The 25,816-nt window shown below is 39.7% G+C and overlaps 1 long non-coding RNA gene across 1 annotated transcript in view; it reads right to left on the reverse strand.

Annotated features, from left to right (window-relative positions):
* LOC109365902 (uncharacterized) overlaps positions 1 to 25,816 on the reverse strand; it is a 197,710-nt gene that overhangs the window by 94,716 nt on the left and 77,178 nt on the right. The window contains exon 4 of the long non-coding RNA XR_004158802.2: positions 23,096 to 25,698. This is a non-coding gene — a long non-coding RNA (uncharacterized LOC109365902). The remainder of the gene's footprint in view (positions 1 to 23,095; positions 25,699 to 25,816) is intronic.

Raw genomic sequence — 25,816 nt, forward strand, 5'->3', positions numbered from 1 at the left:
AACTCTAGGCATACATGGGGTCTCTCACAAACATAGTGGAGAACTAGCAAGACTAGAAAGACATCTGCACCTTGACCAATCAAATGGATGGCTTTTGTTCAGAATAGGCAGATGAAGCTAAATACACACATACTTTCCTGGCACACAGAGCAATGTACTTTTCACTGCTGGCTCATTAGTGCTTACACAAGCAGACAAGATGGTAGGGAAGTCAGAGAAGGGTTCAGCACACGGGTTTGCTTTTCTGAAATGGTATTATGTGAAGTTGGGATATGAGAAATGAAAATTGAATATTGAGAAAATCAATGAACTGTACAAACATCTATTGTTGTGTTAGTATTTTAAGTTGAAGAGTTCCTCATGTCCTTAAAGCAAGGTTTTCTGTTTATAATGGGAAATATACTCTCCCTTAAGAACCTCATGCAGAAAGAAACTTCCTCTAAGAGAGTCTGATGGTTTTCCCCATGAGAAGATAAGGGCTCTTCACTTCTACATTATTGTGAGAAAAATAACTGTTATCAATTCTTTTTAACCTTCCTGTAATTATTTAAAATGCAGGAATTCATCTTCAGTCATGTCTCGTCCTTTAAGAATAAATTTCCCTCTTCTACTCTTTTTCTTCAAACCAGGATTCACTTCATTTGTTCAACAGACGAAACCAACCCCAATTCTTAATACATTCAACAACTAAGAAAATTCCAGCCTACGCCAGTTTTAAAGGCCGATTCTGAAAGACATGAAGCAGTCTTAAGGCAGCCACAGAACACAAGGCCCTTTTCTTTAAAAAGAAATCCCCTTTCCCTTCATCTGTGCCTATTAGAGCTGTAGAGACTCAAATGAAACTATTATTGTGCCTACAGCTAGGCAGAGAAACACGCCCTTCTTCACACTGCTATCAAAACCAGGCCAACAACAAAAAAAGAAGTAAAATTTTGTCTTGAAAACAATGAGGCTACAGGTGTGAAGGAGGTCATAATCTAAAGGCAGTGTAGTTCACACACGAAAATGGGGACAGAACTCAGCCTGAGTTCTTTATAGCAATAGCAGATGAGGACTGGCTTTAAATTCCTGGGCAGAATTTTGCAAAACAAGAGGTCTGGGAAGAAAAAAAGAAAAAAGAAAGGAAAAAGAAAAAAAAAAGGTATTTTTATTCATAAACTAAGTACTTTATTTTTTTCTGGTAAGCGTAAAGATACAAACAAGAGAGCCACAGTGATGTTTTAAGTGCCCAGTTTTCAGTAGAACAGCTCACAAAGTAGTAGTATATTAAGCAATCACTCCTTTTTCCGATGTTAGGATATTATTAATGTTTCCTTGTTTTATTATTATAGAGGGATATTCCCAGCATGTATACCAGAGAAGCGTACCATACACTTCCATTTCATCTTCATCTGAAAATTTGTTTTTTGATGAATGTGAGTACTACAAATAGGAGAGGGTAGAGCCACAATATAGTGCTCTTTAATCACTGCATACTTTTATTTTTCTAAATACACTATTACTTCTAAGTGTTGCAGTCTTCTTTGGAAAGACATTTACACTAGAAAGCTAAGAGTACTTTACAGCACCCTGCAAATTTCCATAAATGACAATTGGCCATGAGAGTTTCTTTTCACTTATTCCATAGAGGGGGACTTCCAGAGGAGAGCCAGAAAAGGTGGAGAACACTTTAAAATGCTTCTCTCTGTCATTTCCAATACCCCGCCTAATTCAGCTAGGCCAAAATCTCACTTGAAGTGAGCTGAAGTAGAAGCTTTTTGTGTGTGTATGGAACCATATCCAGCTGGGAGTGCATTTAAATGGTTGCCCATCCCCTTAACTCTGGGCATGTAAATTCAAGACGAAGAGAGCTGTTTTGACGTTCTTGGCTGGAAATCACTCTCCACACCTATACTTTAATGCATCTACTGTACGTGGTAGTTTGGCTGCTTCCTCTCTCTACCATCTGTTCCGATGGCACAGTGCCTGCTCACAAGTTGAATGATATATAGGTGCCAGGCAACAATGTGTTTTGATGGGCAGACTGCACCACACTGCAATTGTCATCTCTTGTGCATGATGGCCGCACTCTGCCAGAAATGAAACGTTGGCACTTCAAGTACCTACATACACTTGTTCACACCTGTTGAGGCTTACGTGCCAGAAAAAAAGGGAATACTTTAACAAGGGAGTTTGCAGGCTTGCTTAACTCCCCTGCAGGAAGTACCATTACCTGGAAGTACATTCAGCCTCTGACTCATCACCACTCTGTGTGTCAAGCACACACTGGGTCACAGCCTGGAATATACTTATATTCAGTAGGAGACCAGAGATAATGGCCTTAAGTTGCACCAAGGGAGGGTTCAGGCTGGATATTAGAAAAAATTTCTTTTAAAAAAAGAGCAAGGCATTGGAACAGACTGTCCAGGGAGGTAGTGGAGTCACCATCCCTGGAAGAGTTCAAGAAATGTAGAGATGTAGTACTTAGGGATGTGGTCACAGGTATGGGTTGGTGGTTGGAGTAGGTGATCTTAGATGTCCTTTCTGTCTTTAATGATTCTATGATTTCCATGTGCTTTCCCAGAGCATTATGTCTGGGCAAAAGAAGAGACTACTTGCTCCTACACAGAAAAACTGATCGGACTAGACAAGTTTCTTCTCTTCCACACTCCCATCCATTTAAGTACAAGTCTATGCATCACTCTTCCTCTCTGCATTTCCATAGTCAGGTAGGTGATCACCCCAAACTTCATCTATAGACACTGATGTTTCAGAGTTCAGATCCACTCCTCTTCACAGGTAAGATATAACTACAGGCATGTAGCATTCAGCTCTGTGAGTAAAGCTTCTCCTTGTGGCTTCTGAAGAAGTAAAGATTTATAGTAATGGAAATGAATGCCAAGAAAGATAGTGAATGTAAAACATTAGAGATGAGTTTAACATGATTTCAAAAGGGATATGTTTGAGAGAATAGAAAATTTCCAGTTCCTGCATTGCATGTATGCAGAAATTCAATGATTTAGGGAAAAAATGAACTTCAACACGCTAGCAAATTTTTTGGTGAATGTGGAAAGACCTGGAAATATGAAATATAGCAATATTCAAAAGCACTGGATCGGAGCAGTCTGTTCCAGGGGAAAAAAAGAAAAAAGAAAAAAGAAAAAAAGAAAGAAAAAAAAAGAATTTAAACCTTAATCTTAATCCTTGCCTTTAGCAGAACAGATAACTAAAATCAGATTTTTTGCATATCCTTGTAGCTAAAGAAACAGCTTTGCTGAGAAGGTGGGGGTAGGGTTGATAAAGGACTTTGCTGTTAATATCAGGCAAAAGAAGCTGAGAAAAGAAGAACAAGGGAGGCTCCATCAATGACACACACAAATGCTTTTGCGGTTTCAACTATCTTTAGCAAAGACCAATAGGAAGCAGGAAAGAAGGAAAGCTTTTCCCTGCTGCCAAATCTTTGGAGAATTGGCCAGAAGAGGTAGAAATTACTTCAAAATGCTTTTTTCTTTTCCTACCATAGTATGTCTAATTCAACTTGTTCAAAATCTTATTGTAAATGGTGCTTAAAATATGAGCTTTTGTTTATGAGAAAATGAGCTCAGCTGGGAATGTAGGTAGTGACTGGTCATCACCCCAGCTTGGCATGTCAGTGAAAGGCAGGGGGAGACTTTCCAACCATATGTTTCCACATCTACATAACAACAAGATTCAGAGCCCATAGCTGGAGTATTTTCAGTGAGAACCTACATTAGATACTGCACTGTTTGGGAGTAGGTGCTCATGCCCAAGACTCTCTATTCATTTTTATTGGATTACTATGTATCATTAGATTTTAACTTTTGGCTGTTACAAACGTGGCTCATAAATACAGACGAAGACAATGAATGGTGGTAGATGTCCTCTCTGGCCTTAGTAATGCTTGTAAGCACTAGAGGAAGGAAACCTGGTAAAGGCATTCACCAGTAGCTTCTACATGCCCTGTGCAAGGCTTAGATTACTTGAGGACTAAGCAGCCAAGTAAAGCTTGTATGCATATATAGTAGGAAATAAGAGAGATGCAGTCATTTGAGTTACAGTATATTTTTTGCCAGCCATTACCAGGTAGCTGCTATGTTATTTCTATGAAATATCATAACTACGTAAATAACTCAAGTAATAATTGTAAATGGATGACTGCGTGAAGGGAGGTGGGGGCAGGAGCCATAACTGCGCAGCTGCTATGGCTGTGAAAATTCAACCTTAAGCAGCCTAAACATTCATTTTACAGTGTACACCACTGATTACTTAATTACATCTAAAATATAAGTCAGACACACTAAAAACCCCAGGGAGTAAATTACAAACAGCTATGAAGCAATGTGCATGAATACACTCTGCTTTGACTTTAAAAAATTATTGTTTTCCAATGAGTACGAAGGATTATTCTATTTCTGTCCTGCAAAACATCATTATGTTACAAACAGGTAAATATTTCTAAGTAATATTAGATGTGCGTGGGAGCATCCATCTTCAGCTTTTCACTGTGGACTCTCACTAAAGGTTCTTATCTTTATGTATATTTGAACAAGAAGATCTACATATGCTTGATCTCGGTATGAACCTCTGTATGACCTGATTTTGTTGCCATGGCCACCAATTAGACCAGCCTTGTTGACTGCAGAACAACAGTCAAAGCATTTCTATTAAGTTCTGAAAAAGAATGTCATATTTTATTTGCACACTACAACAGCTTATCCTTGTGGTAGTGTTTGTTTCTCCCACTAGCTCTGTATTTAATATTTAAGCATTTAGCTTAAAAGACAGGAAAAGGGGGAAAAACTGTAATGCCTGTATCACTAGCCAGAAGCTCCATTTTTACTTTTATTTTTTTAGTATCTCCTTTCATTTTCCAGATTTTCTCTTCTAGGAAAACAGAGGACAGATAAAAACTGTGGTAACATCTTTGCTTCAAGAGAACACTGAGATAAACAGAAAATCTTTATTTCAGTTCTGCCTTTTGAGGATCCTATTAGCAATTTCCCAAATGCGGTATTTTGAAAGGTCCTCCCTCTCAGCATGTGACAAACAAGGAAAGAGTTCCCTCCAAAGCTCACTTGGCAAACCCTGCCTGTTGAACTACCTTTGCTCAGCAGTAGGTGTGTAAAGGCACTGAATACTGTCACACACACAAGAAAGAGAGCTCAATGCCATCAATACTGCATTTTGTTAACGTCTGTCTGAAATAAAAACACCAAAATCACATCAGGTAATGTAATGTTTCCATCAAAACAGATGGAGGTTTGAGGATAGCAGAGTTTCACGATTAAATCATTTTTTCTCAGGCTTACTCTTTAGAAAATAATTTTCTTAGCACTGTTTTCATAAAAGCTTTCAAATACCCTAAAATAATGCAGAGAAATTGGCTTTTATTTTGAACAGGATTTCTCAGAATGTACCGCGTCTCTTGGCATATCTATTATATTAACTCAAGTCTTAATGATACAATGGTTAAAAACAGAGTACAGATGTGTATAAATGAAAAATGTAATAGATTTCCCTCTTAATGTAATAGAATTGGCACGAGGTATTGGAAACAGGAGTGAAAGTAGTCACTCAAGCATTGTGTTTGCATGTTATTTAAATACAAGTGGCTGAGGTATAAGTACCTCTAAGTACACCTGAAAGAGATGGTGCCTTGTAATCATTGTTTCAGCAATTGACAGTTGTTTACACAACAGCAGCACATTCGCTACTGATTTGAATAATAAACATGTTTAAACACCAGCTGGATAATAGAAGGATAATTGAAACATAGTTTAAAGCTCTGATTTACAGGCATTGTGGCAACACTTTTATTTGTGGTACAATGCTATACTTCTGTGCAGTCTCTTGAAAAAAATTAAACAGGCATTGTTTCAAACAAGTTTGGGATATATTTAACTCGATTAATCTGTCGTGCGTTTGTGTGCCTACACAGACAGATAGACAGAACAGAGAGCACACCACCAAAAACTTCAAACAGACACGTCCCAGTGCCTGTACGCTGCTTAGCTTCACTGAGCTGTAAGGCCAAGCCCTTACGTCGTGCATGTACTTCCCAAGGAAGAACTGTAGTGCTTACAAAGTTTCTAAGTACCTAGAGCCCACAAACCACAAGAGCTCAGAGGGTTGCATAGTAAAATGGTTAAAAAGAACACCAAACCAACTGAGGAATTCCTCTGTTAGACTGTCCTCTTCCTTAAAAACATCTCTGCAAATACTTTCTTAATGTGGTATCTACCAGCTGAGAAGCCTGAATATGTGGCAACTAATTTCCTTCGGACCATACGCTTTTTAATTCCAAAGCAACAAATAATCCAAGACAAACCAGCTTTTGTTTTTCATCCTGTTTCTGATCTTCTATTCTTGTTATGACCCATAATAATAAGGAGGTGTGGACAGTTTCTGCATGTTCACTTAGGCCAAGTTCTCTGGCTGTGGCCTTTTATTTAAATGCTGTGGGAATTTCTTTATCCCAGCCTGCACAAAACCCAGTTTAACCAAGATTTCAGGTATGATGGCTGGCTTCTTTTATAGTTGCTCTTGCTGACTGGCTCACAGGCCACAGGCTTTCTATATTCACATATGCTCAGACCCTAACTGAGAAAAACTTCAGAAGAAGAAAGAATTTACAGCAGCTCCTGTTTTCAAGTCCTTCACTCTTTATAACATGAGAATGAGGTATCAGGTGCAGACAAGATTATGGAGAGATTCAATTCACTGTTGCAGGACTTGATTATATTTTTGATACATAAGTATGATAGGCAAGACAACTTGTGCCATATTATAGGAAAGGTGACATTTTCAATGGAAATTCGTTTTCACTGTACTTAAAGCATTACTAAAATTAAACAATTCAGTTTGGATTCCTACTATGTCCTACTATATTACTTTTATTCTCTTATTTTGTCATTTCTGCCTCAGTGTTTTTATCTTTTCAGACATATTTAAGACAGTGGCTTTCCAGAGCCAGTATTTTTAAAACGGCCCATTATTTTCCTTAACACTTCATTGATTTCACCTACTAATGGACTGAAAAGGCAGGGCAGGGAGCAGACACCAGGCTTCTGTGTTCATGTTGACCTGTGCTGCTAAACAGATGCTGCTGCCTTTCACTCCAGATGGAGTTGGTTCAGGGCATGTGATTTCATTCCTAGATATCCCAACTTGTTCCTCTCACGAGTTCTCAGAAAGCTCAGATTACTGAGATCTTCCAGGGCAAGCCCAACAAGATTGCATCCAATATATATATCACTTTAACAGGATTAAAATTCTGAAGAGACAGGAATGAAACCATGAAAAAATAAAGATATTTTATAATAAATTCCAAAACTAAAAGCACGGGAAAGTTTTTTCTTTCATGATATCAATATGTTTGTATCTGAACTTAGTTGTTGTAAAATGTAAAACTATAGTGGACTTAAAAATAAATCATGAATATTATTAAAGCTGACAGCCATTCAACGAACACTCTGTAGAGGCAACCTGATTTTTAAACACTAGTAATATTGTTTCATCAATGTCCTTAAAGGAGATAGAAATAGTTCTCTGTGATGGCCTACAGAAGTACTTAAGCAGATACCAATGACCAGCTACAACGCGAGAATGAGGACATCTACAAGCATCATGCATCTTCCCTTCTTCTAAGAGTCTTAGATATCAGGCAATCACATTGCAATTCTTATCACTACTATGAAGTCTGATGACAACTAACAACCAATGCATACCCAAATGGGGAAGAAGTCATTCAAGCTTGACTGGGATTTAGGAGTAGCCAGCAAGTGCTTGAAACACAGCAGGCTGACTATACCACACAATGGAAAGCATCATTCAGTGCCATTCATCACCTCAACCTACAAATGCAAGTCAGTCCCAAATGAGCGAGCACTGAACTTAGAAGAAGTATGGCAATCTCACTGCGGTCTGGGATCCACATTAATTTTGTTGAAAGCGTCAGCTCTCAGCCCAGGTGCTGGGCCTTTCTATGACCTCTCTGCCTATGGTAGCCACGCAAGAGAACTTCCATGAGATAGTGCCTTTGGTACATGAACCTGCTCACATGTTCCCTTTGGGGTCTCTAAGGTGTGCAGTATGCATGTAGATGCAACCAGATCTTCCCAAGCAATACTCTGTTAGCTATACCAAGGCATGCACAAATGCACATTTGGCGTAGCTCATTCTGAAAAGGAGTAAAATATAACACTGAGGAGAACATAATTTATCTTTGTACACCTTTCAGTTAATAATAATGTAGGGTATGGCTGCAATTGGAAATTGTATTCCATCAGTTAAGAGACACTAATAGAAACACTAATCTTTTTTAGATATGGAAAAGGCTTGTGCAGTGTTGCTAAATACTATGTATGCCATACATTTTTATTTCAGGAAAAAAAGAACAGTCACAACGAGTATGTCACATCACCAAATGATGGATGGATAGTGTGAGATAGTGTTGGATGAGACATAAAAGAAGAAATGCACTACATATGGTGACATCAGAAGAGGCACAATAGCAAAGCGTGGATCAGGCTTAGAGAGGCCTTTATCTAAGGAACTAACCAACAGAAGCTGCACTTGATAACAATGTACAGCTGGATAAGATGCATGGAAAAAATCACCATGAGCTTCCATAAGATACAATGGGCAGACAATGGTTTGCTGTAGCTGTGGGATAGTGTTAAGCAGCTTCAGTAAGCTGTGTGTGTTGTAGTTCTTGGGCCAGACTCTGGCCCCTTTGTGCTAGGGCTCAGGAATGCCCAATAAAAACTGCGGGATTTTCCTCCAAAAAAGGAGCACTGCCAGGTGGCCAAGTGCCAGGATGACTCACTCTGCACTACCCATTCCTTACAGGAAGACAGAAGTTCCTGAATAGGAAAGGATGAGGCCAGGAGTCCACTGAAATCCAGCTGCCCTGGACCCCAGAGAGTAGGGGTTGCCTCACCAGCCCTGTTTGGAATTTTGCTCTTTGAGTGTCTGAAGAAACTGGGCCAGTCTCTTCCATTTTCTTCACTGGCACAAATTCTCTGTATTCCTAGACCCAGTAGCACAGTGGAAAATAAAGACAAGGCCATGAAGTAATCTGCATTAATTAATTCTAGCACGCATAGAAAAAAGGGCTATTAAATGGCTTTATGAAACACTAAAGAAATAGAATAATAAAATGCATCTTCCTTCACCTGATGTACAGCAAAATCTCAGAGAAAAGATGTGTTTGCAGCAGTGAAATCTAGTTCTAGAAAACACAGTTTGTGACTTTGGGCTATGCATATATATTCTCTGTACAGAATAAAAGGTATTCGGGGATTCTTTTTTTCCAGCATGTTTCATTTTTGGAAAAGTGGTGGTGAATGTATGCCCTCTCTAAATGTGCATGAGCAGTTGCTTCACATTTGAATGGTGAATTTTTCTTCATCTAAACTATCTTTAAGCCAGGGGACACCTGCAGCAAGATGTTTCAGGGAGCCAGAAGCTCCCTGAAAAAGGGTGCTATATACTGCATAGTTTGGATGTCAACTCCAGCTCTGGAAATCTCTAGATAATTGTTTGCCAAAAACGTGGTAATGAGAAAGTAAATGTGCATGCATATACATACAATATAAAATCTTCCATAGAACTGTTTCATAGAATAGCCTGAGTTGGTAAGGACGCACAGGAGTCATGGATCTCAACTCCTGGCTCTGCACAGGAATACTCAAAATTCAAAACCTATGTCTCAGTGTGTTGACCAAATACTTCCTGAACTCCAGCAGCCTTGGGGCAGTGACCACTGCTCTGGGGAGTTTGTATATAGACAGAAGCTTGTATATACAGTCTGTACAGATGTGTATGTACAAAATTGTCAAGGCTAGAACTTCTGCAACCTATATGCCTTGCATAGAAGACACTTTACCAACACTAATGGCTCTTAGTGGGCTAGAGGGATCTTTAATTTGACTCAGTATACCACTTGCTGTTTTAATAACAACCCAGCTGTCTTTCTTATCTCTGGATCCTCAGATGTTTAGTAACTTAGGGGGAAATCATCACACTGAATGTAGGAAAGTACATTTAATCTTCTCCAACAAATTCTTGGTGTTATTTTAAATGTATTTATCCAGACAAACACTTTGTGTCAAAACATCTTCTTTTTGAGAACATCTCAAGAGATATTCGCAACAGAGGGACAATGACATTTCTTTATCAGCTATAATACACATAGCATGACATTCAAACACAACAAGTGCTACTCAATAGCTTGTAAGTCACAGAAGGTGAATGAAAACACTTACCTCTTTTGTAAAAAATGAAAAGAAGAAGGTAGAGAATCCTCAACAGAATGATCCACTTTGACTTAAAATATATGGTAAGCAGCATTACAAATTCATAAACACAAAGCCCATCTATTAAGATTCTGAAAAAATAATAAGTCTAGGTAGGAAGAAGTGTTCCTGCAAATGTATGGTTAGTTATGTCAAGGACAGTAAATGAAGCTGCTTTTCATATGCCATGTTGATCTGTCTAAATTGGGGCAAGATGTGCCACCAAAAATGCATTTTCATCATGTGTTACAGAAGGTCAAATGTTAACAAATACAAAAGAAAATTAATAAACAAAAACTTCCCACTCTACAAGTAGTTGTTAACTCACACATGCTGTTACGTGATATTCATCCCAATGACTGCTATAGTAAACAAATAGTAGAACTGCTCTAGTAAACAAGCTGTGCTACAGTGTAGTAAGCAAATTGAATGTGTAATGCTACAAACCTCCAGAGAAGCCAAACCAAAAGAGATCCGCAGTTTTTAAGAAAAGCTTGATTTAAAAAGATACACATAATTGCTATAAGGCAACTGCATCTACTCTGTGAGACCGTGCTCCTACCATCTGCAAATGAAAGCCAGACAAATTCAGCTGAGGAGTACAGCACATAATTTAATGTGAGTGTAAATAACCAGATAAAAGGTGGATTCATCTTTTAGATCCTTCAAATGAAAACAAGATGACTTTCTGACCGATACATTCTAGCAAAACACAAATTTGTATGGCTCCATAAAGAAGTGACTGGATGAAATTAAATGGTTTCCTCTGACATTACAATGCACTATTTTAGGTCAGCACTCAATAAGGTGTTCAGGAATTCACTCACAGAGCTACAGCTATATTTGCACTACAGAGGATGTCCCGAAGGATATCTGTCTTTTCTTGCGCTGGCCACCTGGGCATCTCTGCTTAAAGCTGTTCAGGATTTAGGAAAGGCATAACCTAGCATTTAAGTTCCTGGAGAAGCAAGGTATATTTCAAACACTCTCACTGGTATTGGTGCCCACTTCTTGCCAAACAGTCTGGCACCTATCAAATTTATCTAAGTGAGAAGTCAAAATATTAAGCTTCTCTTTATCCTGAGGCTTCTGAACTCCAAAACCCATGTGCCCAAACCAAGAGAGTACAGAAAGGTTTGTATCTGCTGTGCATCCAGGAATGGAGGAACCATGTGGCCAGAAAGACCTGGTCCTCCTCTAGAGGTTAAGCTACTCAGCTAGGAGAGGAAAGCCTGAAGGCTTTCCTCCTGAAAGGTTTTTCAATTCGAGTCAATAATTAGTCACCACAAAGCAACTCAGAAATCAGCTAGCAAGTGATTCCCTCTCTAGGATCCTAGCTCTCTCACGCTATTCTTGGATCCTAGGTACCAAACTCAGCTCTGTGGCCATTCCTGAGGCTGATCATTTAATTCTTTGACGCTGCATCTCAGTGTCTGGATATCTCCACTTTCTCTTGAGAAAGAGCCCTAGTTCTTGAATGAAGAGTCCAGTCAGTTGCCTTATGGCCAGAAATGCACCCCAGATTAATCAGTTTTATGATTTTATGATACCAACACCAAAAGCCTCAGGGACATTTTGTATCAGATTTGGTCTCTTCATCATTTCAAGTCTTACCGTCTTTGATCAGAATTCTCCACAGTTTCAAACAAAGCGTTAACATTTTCCCACAGCTAGATAAAATATTTCCCTGCAAGAGAACCATCATGCCATGGTCAGCCATGGTAAGTGTATCCAGAATGTCCATGAGACTACACATATTCTTAAGCATCCAGTTGAGTGCTCCACTGGGTTACAGCTTTAATTACATATTTCATAACTACAAAAGGGTTCATTTAAAATTCGGTTCAGAACAGAAATGTTAAGTGTGCATTTTCTTTGCTCATAGCAAAATGCACACAGATTGTGGAAGGTAGTTTAAATGAATAGCTGAGAAAAATACGTATACAATGTCTACTGTAATGAGCCTACTCAAAGGTTAAATGCAACAAAAACCAGAATTAAAATAGATTGATTAACATTTGCATTGAGACCCAAAGTAGTGTTAATTGCCATAGCTCCAATGAAATTCCATAGTCCTACTCTAGTTTGCATCAGACTACGATCTTGCCCATAACAGACAATATTCTGTGTAGTTCAGACAAACACACTGTATATTTAAGTGGAGATGTCTAAAAAGATTATTACAAAAAGATAAATTAGCTTTGCATTCTGGCAGAATCTGAGATAATGTTTCTGATGATCTGTTGAGAAAATAAAAGTAGAATGTTGCTATTCCCAGCCATCATTTATCTATCGAACCAGAATTTACTTTCCAGGAGCTGGTTCTCAGGATTCCTAATGTGGTTTCCTCTTATTTATACCAGCAGGGGAAACCTGGGTTGCAAAAAAAACAAATGGAAAATTAATATTATCTCTGGTGTTTTCACAAGCACCGCAAGTAGCAAACACTGCTGTGCCTGCTGGAGGCTGTGAAGCACTGAGCATAATCTACTGTAGCTTGAACAAGGCCTGCATGGACTTTGTGTATGCAGCACAGGTCACCTCATAAAGCTCCAACAGCGCTAAACCGTGGATCTGTGCCATAAAAGTCCAGGACTGAGGTTTTGCCTGTGTAAGCGGGGGACTTAAATTGTTCTCTCGATAGATTTGCAGGCTTCCAAGTGATCATTATTAGTGTTTGTGTACCTTCATCTAGACATTTCTCATTGAGCTGCACGAAGGGAATATCAGTTTCAGAGGTGAAGTGAGGGTAAACTAGGAGCATGAGTGAACTGACAGAGCAAAAATGCCCATAAAGTAACATGAAAGCATCTGTAAATTACATAAAAATGTCTATATTCCTTATACATTGATCTAAAATAAAAATAAATATATTTTATATTACTAAAAATCATTAATGAGAAATGCAGCAGCTTTCGAAAATGTTGTCACTCTGCTTGTGCAGTTTCCATATTTCTTTTTTTCCTTTTGCTGCTAAATGCCCACTTTTTTTCTTTTTTCTTTTTTTTTTCTTTTTTTGTTTTGTGTAAAAGCCAAGCACTGTTCCATAAAATGAACCTTCAGGAGTCCTTCCTTTAAATTATTATTTATTTATTTTTTTACATTTAAAGAGTGCTATTAATGGAAAAAAGATCAATTCTGCCTATTACCTAGGAGGCACTTATGTGGTCATGATCACTATACTATCCAGAAATGTCATCACCAATGACCAGCTCATCTGCATGCCATCTGCCCTGACTTGCAGTGAAGAAATTAAAACAGGAAGACTAATGTCAATATTTTCAAAACTTCCTAGTGATTTGCAGGATCTTAGTACTTGAACTCTTCAACATCTTTATCAATGGGACTGACTAACATGGACAGTGGGATTGAGTGCACCCTCTGCAAGTTTGCAGATGACACCAAGCTAAGGACACCTCTCCTGTGAAGAAAGGTTGAGGGGGTTGAGCTTGTCCTGGATAAGGTTCCAAGGAGACCTCATTGCAGCCTGCCAGTACTCAAGGGGAGCTTATGAACAGGAAGAATACCAAATTTTTACATATTCTGATAGTGGGGGCAGGGAGGAATGGCTTTAAACTAAAAGAGAGGAGATTTAGGTTAGATGTTAGGAAGAAATTCTTTACTCAGAGAGTGGTGAGGCAGTGGAACAGCTGCCCAGTGAAGCGGTGGTGCCCCATCCCCATAGGCGCCAAAGGCCAGGTTGGATGGAGCCCTGGGCAGCCTGTGCTGGAGGGCAGCCCTGCCCATGGCTGGGCTTAGGGCTGGGTGGGCTTTAAGTTCCCTTCCAACCCAAACCACTCTATGATTCTATGAATGCTTGGTGCAATACACCTAAATATTTTTAATCCAAAGTCTGGTAAATCTGAATCCAGACCTCCCGAGTCTCAATCCAGTGCCCTCACTGAAAACATTGCCACAGATTCTTCCCAGGATGGTTTGCTATTGCTGCAGTATTGGCTGTATTCATTAAAACTCCTCTGAACTGCATTGACAACATTCCTGGTTGTACTAGGAAGGACAAAAAGTAGAGAACACACATAGCTGTACCCTCAGCCTGTTTATGAGGCAGATCTCATACCTTCCTGAAAAACAAGGTGAAATGTCTAAAAGTAGGCTTCCTTTACAAAATACATTTTTTAAATCCTGTATATCAAGATGATTTTAACCACTGAGGTGCTGTGCTGTTTCAATGTTCAGATGCTGTTTTCAGATATTCCTATAACCAGTCAATTCTGTCAGTGTTAGGAATATGGCCCATTTGAGTGTCATGTAGCATTTTTAGAAGTCTTGCGAAGACTTAATAAATTTTGCAAATATTTAGAAAGAGAATTAATGTAATATGTGTAAAGATCTGCACATATTTGATAATCTTGAACCAATTTAATAAATCCTGTCCAGTTTTAATAAACATTGGATTAGGGTTAGACTTATTACAAACAATAAATTAATAATGAAAATATTTAATGTTGGGTGTATATACAGCACTTTTTTATTTTAATTGTTTTTCTAATATAGGGAAAATACCTATAAGCCAAGTTACAATTTAAAAAACTGTTATCCAAGAAAATACACACACCACCCATACTGTTAGTAACATGACCACTTTGTACATATCACTGAAAAATATGTTTCTGCTTACCCTTATGGAAACAAACCTTTGTAAAATCCTCACTGCTTTAGAAGAATGTAAAATCAACGTGATCATAATTTGGGTGACAATTTGGGACAATTCAGGGGAAGAAATTTTTAATGAATTTGTGAATGTATGAATGTATGAAGAAGATAGTGCAACTAGAAGCATATTCCTAAATCTGTTTGCATGTGCAGGTACTTCTCAAGGGCAACATATCTGACATTATTAATTTGTTGTGAAACACAGGACATGCATAACCTTGTGCCGGGCCATTCCAAAGATTCTCCATCACATTCACCCTGCGGTATGTGAGTTTTCCAAGCAAATGGGCAACTGGGAAATTTACTCCTATTGGAAAAAAATGGTCAGTCATCTTTCTCACAGAAACATACCAATTTCAACAAAGCTTTAACTGATAAAATTCTTCCATATCCCCGGTGGAATTACTAGCTCATGCTAGAAAGAGCCACTAAACCAACACAGTACGTTCCATTTTTAAAAAAATAACTAACTGAAATGAGGCATAGTGATGATTTGAGAGTTTTGAACATGGATTTTTGAAATCAGATTCACCTTGATTCAAAAGTTTTTGGATTTTTTTTTTAATGACATCTGAGTCTCCCGGGACTCTAAGCTCAGGATGCTTGGTTATAAGCCTGTGTATCTGAGAGGGGCTTGTGAAATAAAAATTATGGAAGATCTGGTTGAAACACCAGGGGATGCTTGATATACATGAGAGATGAGCAAGTGATCTGACACAGCCAACATGGCATCACCAAGGGAAGGTCATACCTGACTAATCTGATGGCTTTCTATAATAGAGTGGCATCAGTGGACAAGGGGAAGTCAACTGATGTCAGCTACTTGGACTTCTCCAAGGCCTTCTCTACATTGGAGAGATACAAATTTGAAGAGTAGAATATTAGGTGGATAAGGAATTGGTTGAAAGGTTGCAGCCAAAGGGTTGTACTCAGTGGCACTATGTCCAGGTGGAGGCCAGTAACAAGCAGTGTCCACCAGGGATCCATCTTGGGTCCGATGCTCTTTAACAACTTTATCAGTGACATAGATGATGAGATTTAGTGCACCCTCACCAAGTTTGCTGATGACACCAAGCTGAGCGGTGTGGTTGAGAAAGTAGAAGGAAGGCATTCCATCCAGAGGGATCTTAATAAACCTGAAAGCTGGGCCCTTGTGAACCTAATGGGGTTCAACAAAGCAAAGTGCAAGGTTTTGCATTTGGGTCAACGCAATCCCAGGTATGTATACAAACTGGGCGAATAATTCATTGAGAGTAGCCCTGCTGAGAAAGACTTAGGGGTCCTGGTTAATGAAAAACTTAACATGAGCCAGGTGTGTGTGTTTGCAGCCCAGAAGACAAATGGTATTCTGGTTTCCAACAGACAAGGGGTGGCCAGCAGGGTGAGGAAGGTGTCCCCCTCTACTTTGTCATGGTGAGGCCCCATCTGGAGTACTACATCCAGGTCTGGGGTTCCCAACATGGGAAAGATGTGGAACTTTGGGGAGGGTCCAGAGAAGGGCCAAGAAGATGATCCAAGGGCAGGAGCACTTCTCCTTGGAAAATCGGCTGAAGGAACTGGGTTTGTTCATTCTGGATAAGAGAAGGCTGCAGACAGACTCATCATAACCTTCCAATATTTAAAGGGAGTTTATAAACATGAGGGAAAACAACTTCTTACACAGGTAGATAGTGATAGGACAAAGGAGAATGGTTTTAAAATAAAGGAAGAGAAATTTAGATTGGATGTCAGAGGGAAGTTTCTACTGAGAGAGTGGTGAGGTGCTGGAACAGGCTGCCCAGAGAGGTTATGGATGCCCCATCCCTGCAGGAGTTCAGGACCAGGTTGGATGGGGCCCTGGACAACCTGATCTAGTAATTGATTTAGTGGTTGACAATTCTGCCTGTGGCAGGAGGGTTGGAACTTGATGATCCTCAAGGTCCTTTCCAACACAAGCCATTTTATGATTCTGTGATTCCATGATGAAGTAGACTATAAAAGGATAACAGACAAGATAAGATAAACAAATAATGAGGTAAAGATCCAGGCAGTATTAAATAAAATAGTTGATCTATAAAACAGCAAAATAAAGATCCGATATGTTAGGATATCTGTGGCACTGGACACCAGAAGAGTCTTGAGGGATACCTGACAGAAGATAAGGTAAGATACCAGACAGGACACTGTCACCTTAAGAGGACTTTTGTTCACCACTTTTTTTTCCCTAAATAATATATTCACTATGGTATGTGACATACTATCCCAGCTCTAATGAGATACATGTCTTCTACAGAGAGGACATAAAGGATGAGCTTCATGTCAGACCAGGACAGCTGTAGGGCAAAGTCCATGCTGGTCTTGCAATCTGATTTCCATTTCACACTGCCAGAGATAATTTTTGTGCATTTGGAAACCAAAGGCTTTTTCTGTAAATGTATCCTATTCTAAAATGCAGCAACTTGATTCCTTAAGATGTTCAGGAGGTAACCAACAAACTCAATCACTCCTTCCACTGCTTTTCACAGTGGTAGCTGTCCTGCAGTTTAAGAGAGTGAACAGGCAGCTCATCAGAACTGAGACTTAGCCACCTACGATTAAATTACCATAGGAACCAAGCTGAGGAAATCATGTTGTTCATCTTTGTGCTTTTCTAGTACCTAAACAATTAAGTCATATCATGAATATAAAAATAGAGTGGAATGAAATATTCATCTTAATTATGCAGAAAGATGGAGAAATATTGTTTCTGCTGATCTAATTTTTCACTGGGTAATATTTACCCTTCTTATGGCAAAACTAAGTGTCTAAAAGAGTTCATTATGAGTCTTGGTTTATGAAAGCAAAGAATTATTCTGAGGAATAGACAGCAGAGTAAGTAAGGAAATGACTATTAGAGAAATGAAGAAGACAACTACTAACCTCAAATTGCTGTAAATGAGTCTTTTACTGCCAGAGATTTGAAAGCCCACAAGCCATAGCATCAGTGAAGGCAGAGCAAACAGTGTTTATGAAAACTTTCCATTGCCTTTCTCCAACAGCGATTTATCTGATTTCTTTGCTTTAAGTTCTTTCCAGGCCTCTTTAGCCTCAGTAAATTGGCATTCTAACAGTTGTTTCAAGCACTTACACCTGCAATAAAATTATATTGATTTTTAACAGTTCCTCAGTAGACCTTTACAAGGGATTCTGTTATACTCCATGCAGTGAAATAGCCCTTGTCCATCTTCAGGTGTAAAGCAGCAAAGTCTGCATTTAATAAAGCTGCTAATTTGGGTACTGGCCACAGTAAAACAAAGTTTACCCTGTGTTTCTCTATACAGCTGTAGATCAATGTCTAATAAAATCTTTCCTGAGTAAATAATGACAATGAGAGGAAGTCCTGAACAGACTGCTGTAATACGTAAGCTAGAATTCTCCACAGAACAGGCATTCATTCCTCATCTTTTCTTTAAGCACTTTGGCTCTCTCTGTAGAAATGAAATGGAATGGTACAACAGCATTTGCTTGGCAGGAGCAGGGTTAACACCACGATACACCTTGATCACCAGCAGGTATCAAACTTTGTCAGGAGAGAAGATATCCTCCAAACAGGAAGAGACAAAGCAGTGTTAAGAATTCCTCATCAAATACAATAGAATATGAAGGTACAGCTCAGTTTTTCAGCTCTGGCATCCAATAACAAGTCAGAACCCTGAGGACATTGTCTTACTCAGAGATGTGAAATGCAAATGAATAGTAACGTTGACAACTCTAGACCAAGCACAAAACAAAGGACTTGAAAGCTACCTGGAAAGGTCTTGCGTGAACACACAGCCTTTTTTGTATTTTTGTGGAGCAGAAACATATTCATTTATGTGAAGAAGGTAGAGAGGTAATTTTACTGATCATTGGAGTCCCTGAGAATGCTGAAGCAAAGAAAAAAACTTGAGATGGTAACATACAGAAGTTGTTTAACAATGAAAGTCAACAGAAGCTCAGAAAAACTGGTTCGACTCAGAAAGTCATGGTGTGTGCAACAGAATGGGTGAATTCACTTTCCTAAAACTCAGTCATGGGAAATTCCAAAATTCTTTCATTCTTGAAGATTTAGTCTTTAAAGTGAGAATAATCTAAGCTAAATCTTTCTGCCTGCCTCTAGTGCCCTGTCCTAGACTAAGAAAGTCAGAGTAACACTGTTTCTGCCTAATTTTCCTTCAGATAATGTGCTTGTACTTTTCTACAGCAGAACTAAATATCTGGGAAAAAAAAAAGTCAATATGAATTTTGGTTTAGGAGGCCAAGTATTCTCAGTAAGCAGAGAAAACTACCAAAAAGTCATGCAGATAGAGACAGAAGTATTTTGATGACGCCTGCTCGGTTCACCCAGTGGGACCTTGGGGGATGCCATGCAGATGCTTCATCAATGGGGTAAGCGAGCGTGCTGCTCCCGTGCCTCACCCCCCGCCACACCATTGACAAGGCTGAGACAGGAGGGGGACAGCCCCAAGCCCCGAGTCGTGATCCAGCCTAAAGAGACCTGTGCTGATTCCCCTCTTCAACTCCCTGGCGCAGAGCAGTTTCTCAGCAGCCCTTCTTGTCACCACCATATGAAGAAACCAGAGCACAGAGGGAATTGGCACACACCCCACAGTGGCCTATCACAGAGCCACCAACCCACTGTGCAGTCAGTGGCCAAGAGGAGAAAGCAAGAGGATCGCAGAATGATAGAATCGTTTGAGTTGGAAGAGACCCTTAAAGGTCACCTTGTCCAATTCCCCTGCACTGAACAGGGATACCTACAGCTCAATCAGGTTGCTCAGAGCAACCCAAGCCTGACCTTGAGGGATGAGGCATCTGACATCTCTGAGCAACCTGTGCCAGTACCTCACCAATTGTAAAAAACTTCTTCCTTATAACCAGTCTCCCCTCTTTTAGTTTGAGACCACTTCCCCTTGTACTATCACAACAGACTACTGAAAATGACCAACAGTCTCCTGCTTAGCACACTACTGAACTGTAGTAGTGAACTTCTACCCACATCACTATTGAAACCTGTGAGAAGTTTGATACAAACCTAATAACAGGAGGCTCTGGGATGGAGGTTTGCTGCAGAATGAAATGATTGGTCATGCTTATAAATGTTCCAGCAAGGAGGGGCCAAATTTCAGTAATGAAATGTCAAGGCTGGATTTAGCCTTCTCAGGGTAGGCTAGAGGGCAATGGGTGTCTTTGGACAGAAGCAGGATTAAACTAATAATAAATAAAAAAATAAATAAATAAATAAATAATAAACATAAACTCCTCATGAGTCAATGTCTGTTCTAAGGTGAAGGATGTGCAAAAAATGAGTGCAGTGCTCATGATTTCACCCCCAATATGACTTTTTTTCCAGCACTTTGGGGAAAAAGATATTTTATTAGAAACTGAAACCAGGGTCATCCAAGCTTGGCCTATGTTATCTGAAACATGAAGAATACAAAAACTTACAGCAAAACTCAGGAGACATAAAGCTAATAAAAGATACAGTCAAATCTTTTGTGAACTAAAGACAGGAGAGTGCGAGGAACAATAGCTTCAAAGCCGAGTGAAGGGTAATTGTTTGCTGCTAAACTGGTAGAAAATCTAGTGGGGGAAAGATGTCAAAGAGCAGTGAACTAATAAACACATGGAACAGAAATACTGAGCCCTTCCTGGACTGCAAGCACTCTCCTCTTTTTCTTTTTTTTTTTTTTTCTGCAGCAGCTGGTACATTTCCTGCTTTCTTGTCCTTGCGTGCCTGTGCAGTAATATCTCTCAGGGGTTTCTTTCTTAGCTAGACCGCTTGGAGGTAAACTGGGAGGTTCAAACAAAGTGTCTCTTTGCTGAATGATGTAGGGACAAAAGAAAACAGAAAGTAGTTTTATGGCACAGCAGACAATTCAGCAGGGTAAAACACCTGGCATTTGGCTTACCAAATAGCTGTCTTGCATATGTCCTAAAACAAACATATGCTTATTCCATTAAAAGTTTGCTTGAAGTTTTTGCCTCTCTTGCTCCCTCCACCTTCTTCCCGTCCAAAGAGAGGAAACATCTTTGCTGGTACACAGGCCGTTGCATGAAGGCCAGAGACCCTGTCAGGTGCCCACTCATGTCCCTGCAAGTGGCTATTCATTTTCCACTAATGTCCTCCTTCCCACAACAGGAGGGTTGAGTTGTGAGCTGCTGAAACTCTCACAGCTCAAACAGTGTTCAGTTTGCACCTGAAGCCTACTGCTTCCTGCTGTTTGCACAGTGTCCAAAGAAAGTTGGCTGACCAGGCAAGTCAGATACGTGAAGAACTTTGTGCTGGATACCTTGCCCCAGAAGCAATTGTTAGAAGTGTCTGACCAATGCCACATGATGATCTTTTGGCTGTGTTGATTATGGAGTGAGCCTAGACACTTGGCTTAAGTGCTCCGCATCTCTTTGTGAGGGCCAGATGCTTACTTCCCTTGTACAGCAGTGGAAAAGTCAGACTCTAAACAGGGCAGTCTGAATCTAGCATTTACAGACAAGGAAACCTCCAAAAACAGTATGTGTTCCTAGAGCTCTCTTAGGACCTGACTCTCAGAAAAGCATCCCACTGCTCAAACAATACATCTGAGCAATTCCATGTGTTCTGCCCACAGAACGTGCTTGAGAGTCCCTTGAGAACTACATGGGCAAAAGCATACACCGTTTAGCAGATACATCACTACACACAAATGTATTTCATTCCTTTCCCAATAAGGCCTTTTGAATTTGTTAAAAAGTATTTGTAGAGAAAATGAAAGGAGCCCCTGGCATCAGAAGTCCTTGGAGAGAGCGCTGTGCACTGGCTAAAGGCTCTGCTGATCACAGTTGGAAGGACAGCCTGACTTTATCAGGAGGATCAAGGAGAAGAAGAGATGGAATATGGGAAAGGTTGGAGGAAGATAAAAAGGAGGAATTTATCCATCAAGGTCAGCTAATTGGAAAAAAGTTTCTGCATTGGGGTGGCTGGAAGCAGTATTAATGCAAGCCAAAATTTTATCCTTTGGAACCTTGTGCATTCCTCATGCAAGGTTTTTTACATTGCCATAGAAAAGGAGGGTCTATTTTGGTACAGAATCATTCTGGGGCAGGTTTTACTCTCCATATGTTTGCATAAATCTACAGAGGGCAATGGAGTTACACCACTGCGTGTTGGTGTGAGATCAGAGGAAAGCTTAGTATCTCTCACCTTGTCTGACAGACTCTTTGACCCATTTCACTCTTTTTCACTCTGTCAGCGTTCCAAGGTCAAAGACCATGCCCAAATCTAAAGCAGATCATAACTCGGATGCAGTATTTTAAAGACATAGGCTCCCTTTTTTAAAATAATACGATTTAAAATATACTTTCCTTTGTGTTAGCTTTTTTACTACATTCAAATGATCTTGACTTGGGCTAGGGGGCACACATGTTTCCGGGAGGAGGGATCCCATTTCCTTCACATCAGTTTCCGTGGCATCATCATCATCATCATCATCCGCTTGTTTCTGCCCTTGATCACATCCTCTGAAAAGCTGGCAGATGTGAAACCTGAGCTACCCATGGGCCTCCAAACATCCCATAGCAGTAGGTAACCAAAATGGTTCAGATCATCTCTAATTTCTCTGCGGATCACATGTCTCCTTCAGAAAAAGGGTGGGGAGCAGATGTGCAAAACAGAGAGACAGAGACTATGGTAATCATATTTCTCCTTCGCGGAAGGGAGGGGTGGGAGGGAGAAAGAGATATCACATGCAGAAGGACTGCAGAAATTTAAAACGCTGGATATGTTAACTGCGTGCAAAAGTTTCCTAGTGAGAATATTTCCTTTTGGATGATTTAACAAATGTAAACTGGATCGAGTCTACATTATGCAAGAAATATGTTAGGTTTCTTCTCTAGCTATGCACAAATGGCTAGGAAAAGCTGGATATAGCTCCATCCTATAACTGGAATCAGAAATAAATTGAAAGATTTATAAATTGGAGGTGCAATTCTTCAGCTACATTGGTTTAAAGATGGTGAAATGAATGACTAAAACATTCCCTCACAGTGTTTTATGAAGCAGATCTAATGTGCAGGTTTTGTGACCTGCAGTGACTTTAACTTCTCAGTAAATCAAAAAGCTTAACAAATATTAAGATGGCAAAGATTACCTGTGTGTGCCAGATTTTATCTTTTATCCGTTATCATTTAGGAAATGAAAAGCTTGAGTCGGAAATCAGACAGCCGGTCACATGGCTGCGGCGGTCTGGCAGCCCCACAAGACAAGAACCTGCAGGAGACACAGAAACTACACATTCCCTGATTAGTTTTTAGACCTTAAGAAATGGCTCTTTTTATTGTTATTATTATTAGCAACCAGTGAGCTTTAGAATCAGAGCAATTCCTTTCTAAATTCCACTGCAATGAAAATTCATTATCATAAGCTCGAAGAAGCAGCTGGGCATACAGCTCAGCTCATGGCCAGGCTTAGGGGCAGCTCCATGCATTTGTGAGCTTTGGAGGTGTGGAGATCTGGGATATGGAAAACCAGCACCTACTTGACAATAGAGGCCAAAGAAATCAGCTTTTGCAAATCAGTCTAGAGCAGCAGGAAACCTGTGGCCAGACAGGATCCTGGGTGGATGGGTGAGAGGTCCACAGAGCATGGGGAGATCAGCCCTTCTTCAGGTAGAGTGTGCCCTTGATGCCAGCAGAGACTTGCAGTTCATTCCTGAGTGTGTGGGAGTTAGCTGCTGTAGTACAGGAGCTCGCTTTTCATGGCTATAGAGCTCCAAATATGTCAAAGACCTTGAGGGTGAAACAGATGTCTGTATTTTACCCCAGTTCCCAACATTCTCCAAACTGGTGGTTGAGGAAATGTAAGGTTATATCCAGTGCCTACACAGAGGCGAACTTCTTCAAAACATTTTAAAAACATGCAAGATCTATTAAATTAACATTGTGTGTACTGAGGTGGAGTGGAGGTCTGCTCCAAAGTCATGAAATATAGCAAAGATCAAATCACAACAAAAGTTTGAGCCTCTCTAAATTCTAGTCACAAACCCAAATACTTCATCAGTTCTATTAGCTTGCCAAACACACATGAAACTTTTCTTCCTTTCTTTGAAGAAATTAAGATCATCCCAAAGGTTAGACAACATCCATAGCAAAATCACATCTGGAATACATCAACTGCAGGTGAAACCCTGTGGTCTAGGTTCACAAATTCTTCTTTGCTCCAAGAAGGTCACAGAATCATAAAGTCATTAAGGCTGGAAAAGACCACTAAGATTCAAACCCAACCCATCGCCACCATGGTCACTAACCATGTCCCTCAGTGCCACATCTGCATGTTTCTTGAAAACCTCCAGGGATGACAACTCCACCACTTCTTTGATGGCCTTCACTCTTCTCACCTCTGCAGTCCCTTTACCCAACTACCAAAGACATTTGTGGCTATCCTCTCTCTCCTCTTCCATCTCACAGTTGTGATTGAATACATATTGAACATATATTGTAGTGCAATAAGAAAGAGAATGGAAAGCGAAAGTTTCATGAAATGGAAGTTCCTTTTGTCCTCAAAATGAGCAATACCAATTTAAAAATAGCAGTGCTTTTCTTCAGTTCTGAACCAATACTATAGCTATTTAACAGTAGGGAGATGTTGGTTTAAAACAGAGAAATGAAAAAACTATTTCTCCTTTCAGTTGATACACTATTATTTCCAAAATAATTGGCCCTCTATCACAACCTAAAAAGGTCTATTGGCCAGAAGCTGATGAAGTCCAAGTGCACCATTGCCACTTCTCCTTGTGCATGGTCAGAAAAAAAAAGAAATGTCACCAAGAAACCCTGCAGCTGTTGTGAATCAGCTTCCTTCCAAAGGCTTAAGCAGAACATTATCAACCAACATTAGGTCCAACGTGTAATGCAAAAATAATACTGTGTTGAAAATAAATTGCGGAGTAGTTCAGAAGTAAACTAAGAAAGAAGCTTGTATATTAATGGATAAAAGTGTGCAATTAAAGCAACAAAGCAGTTCAAGTGGGAATAGAATCAAATTTAATATAAACAAACTGCAGGACCATCTATGTTAAGACAACAACTTTGGTGCAAGTTTGAATATGTATTTTCCTTCCATTCCATCAAATCTGTGTTAAACCTGGAGTGAAAAGTAAGCATTAAAGACTAATATTCATCCTGAAAGTCAGGCCACCTCCCCTGGAAAACATGCAAATGCAAGTTTCCAGGACTGTGCAGAGACATATGTATTATAGTATCTTTTCATTTTGTATTATATAATGGATATGTTTGATATAATTAGTGAATAATAATATATTGATGAGATCCTTGCATCTGCCTCCTATTTTTTTAAACTTCTGGATTTAACATTAAAGGAAGTCATGAGCTAACGTCCCCATATTGTAGTGTGAACAGAATAAACTCTGTCAACAACTAGCAAAGGGCTAAAAGGTAACTGTACAATCTGCTCTAAGCAAGGGGTGCTGTGTATCTCTTTTCTGCCAAAAGCAGATTGCGACTCAGCAAGTCAGTTTTCTACCCTGCTCTCCCTGACTTTGGGAAGTAAGTTATTTGACTGCTTTTCACAGTATGCAGTCACCCCTGCCACATGCCAAGCCTGACACTTCTGGCCAATAGAAGGAGTATAGGGATAAGGGCATCTTGTTTTCTATGTCCTGATGCCTTCCATCTTAAACCTACCTTGATTGCTGTGGGAGAAACCCTTGCTCTTCCCATCAGGAACGTGGCATCTCTATCAAATTAAGACAAAAGGCATTACTGACACGTCTTACTGCACTTACAAGATCTTTACTCCAAGGAAAGTTAAAAAAAAAAACAATACAGTGCCCAGTCTCACTATCACTGCCTGC

This window comes from Meleagris gallopavo, chromosome 2 (genome assembly GCF_905368555.1).
Source record: "Meleagris gallopavo chromosome 2, MGAL_WU_HG_1.1, whole genome shotgun sequence".
Taxonomy (NCBI): domain Eukaryota; kingdom Metazoa; phylum Chordata; class Aves; order Galliformes; family Phasianidae; genus Meleagris; species Meleagris gallopavo.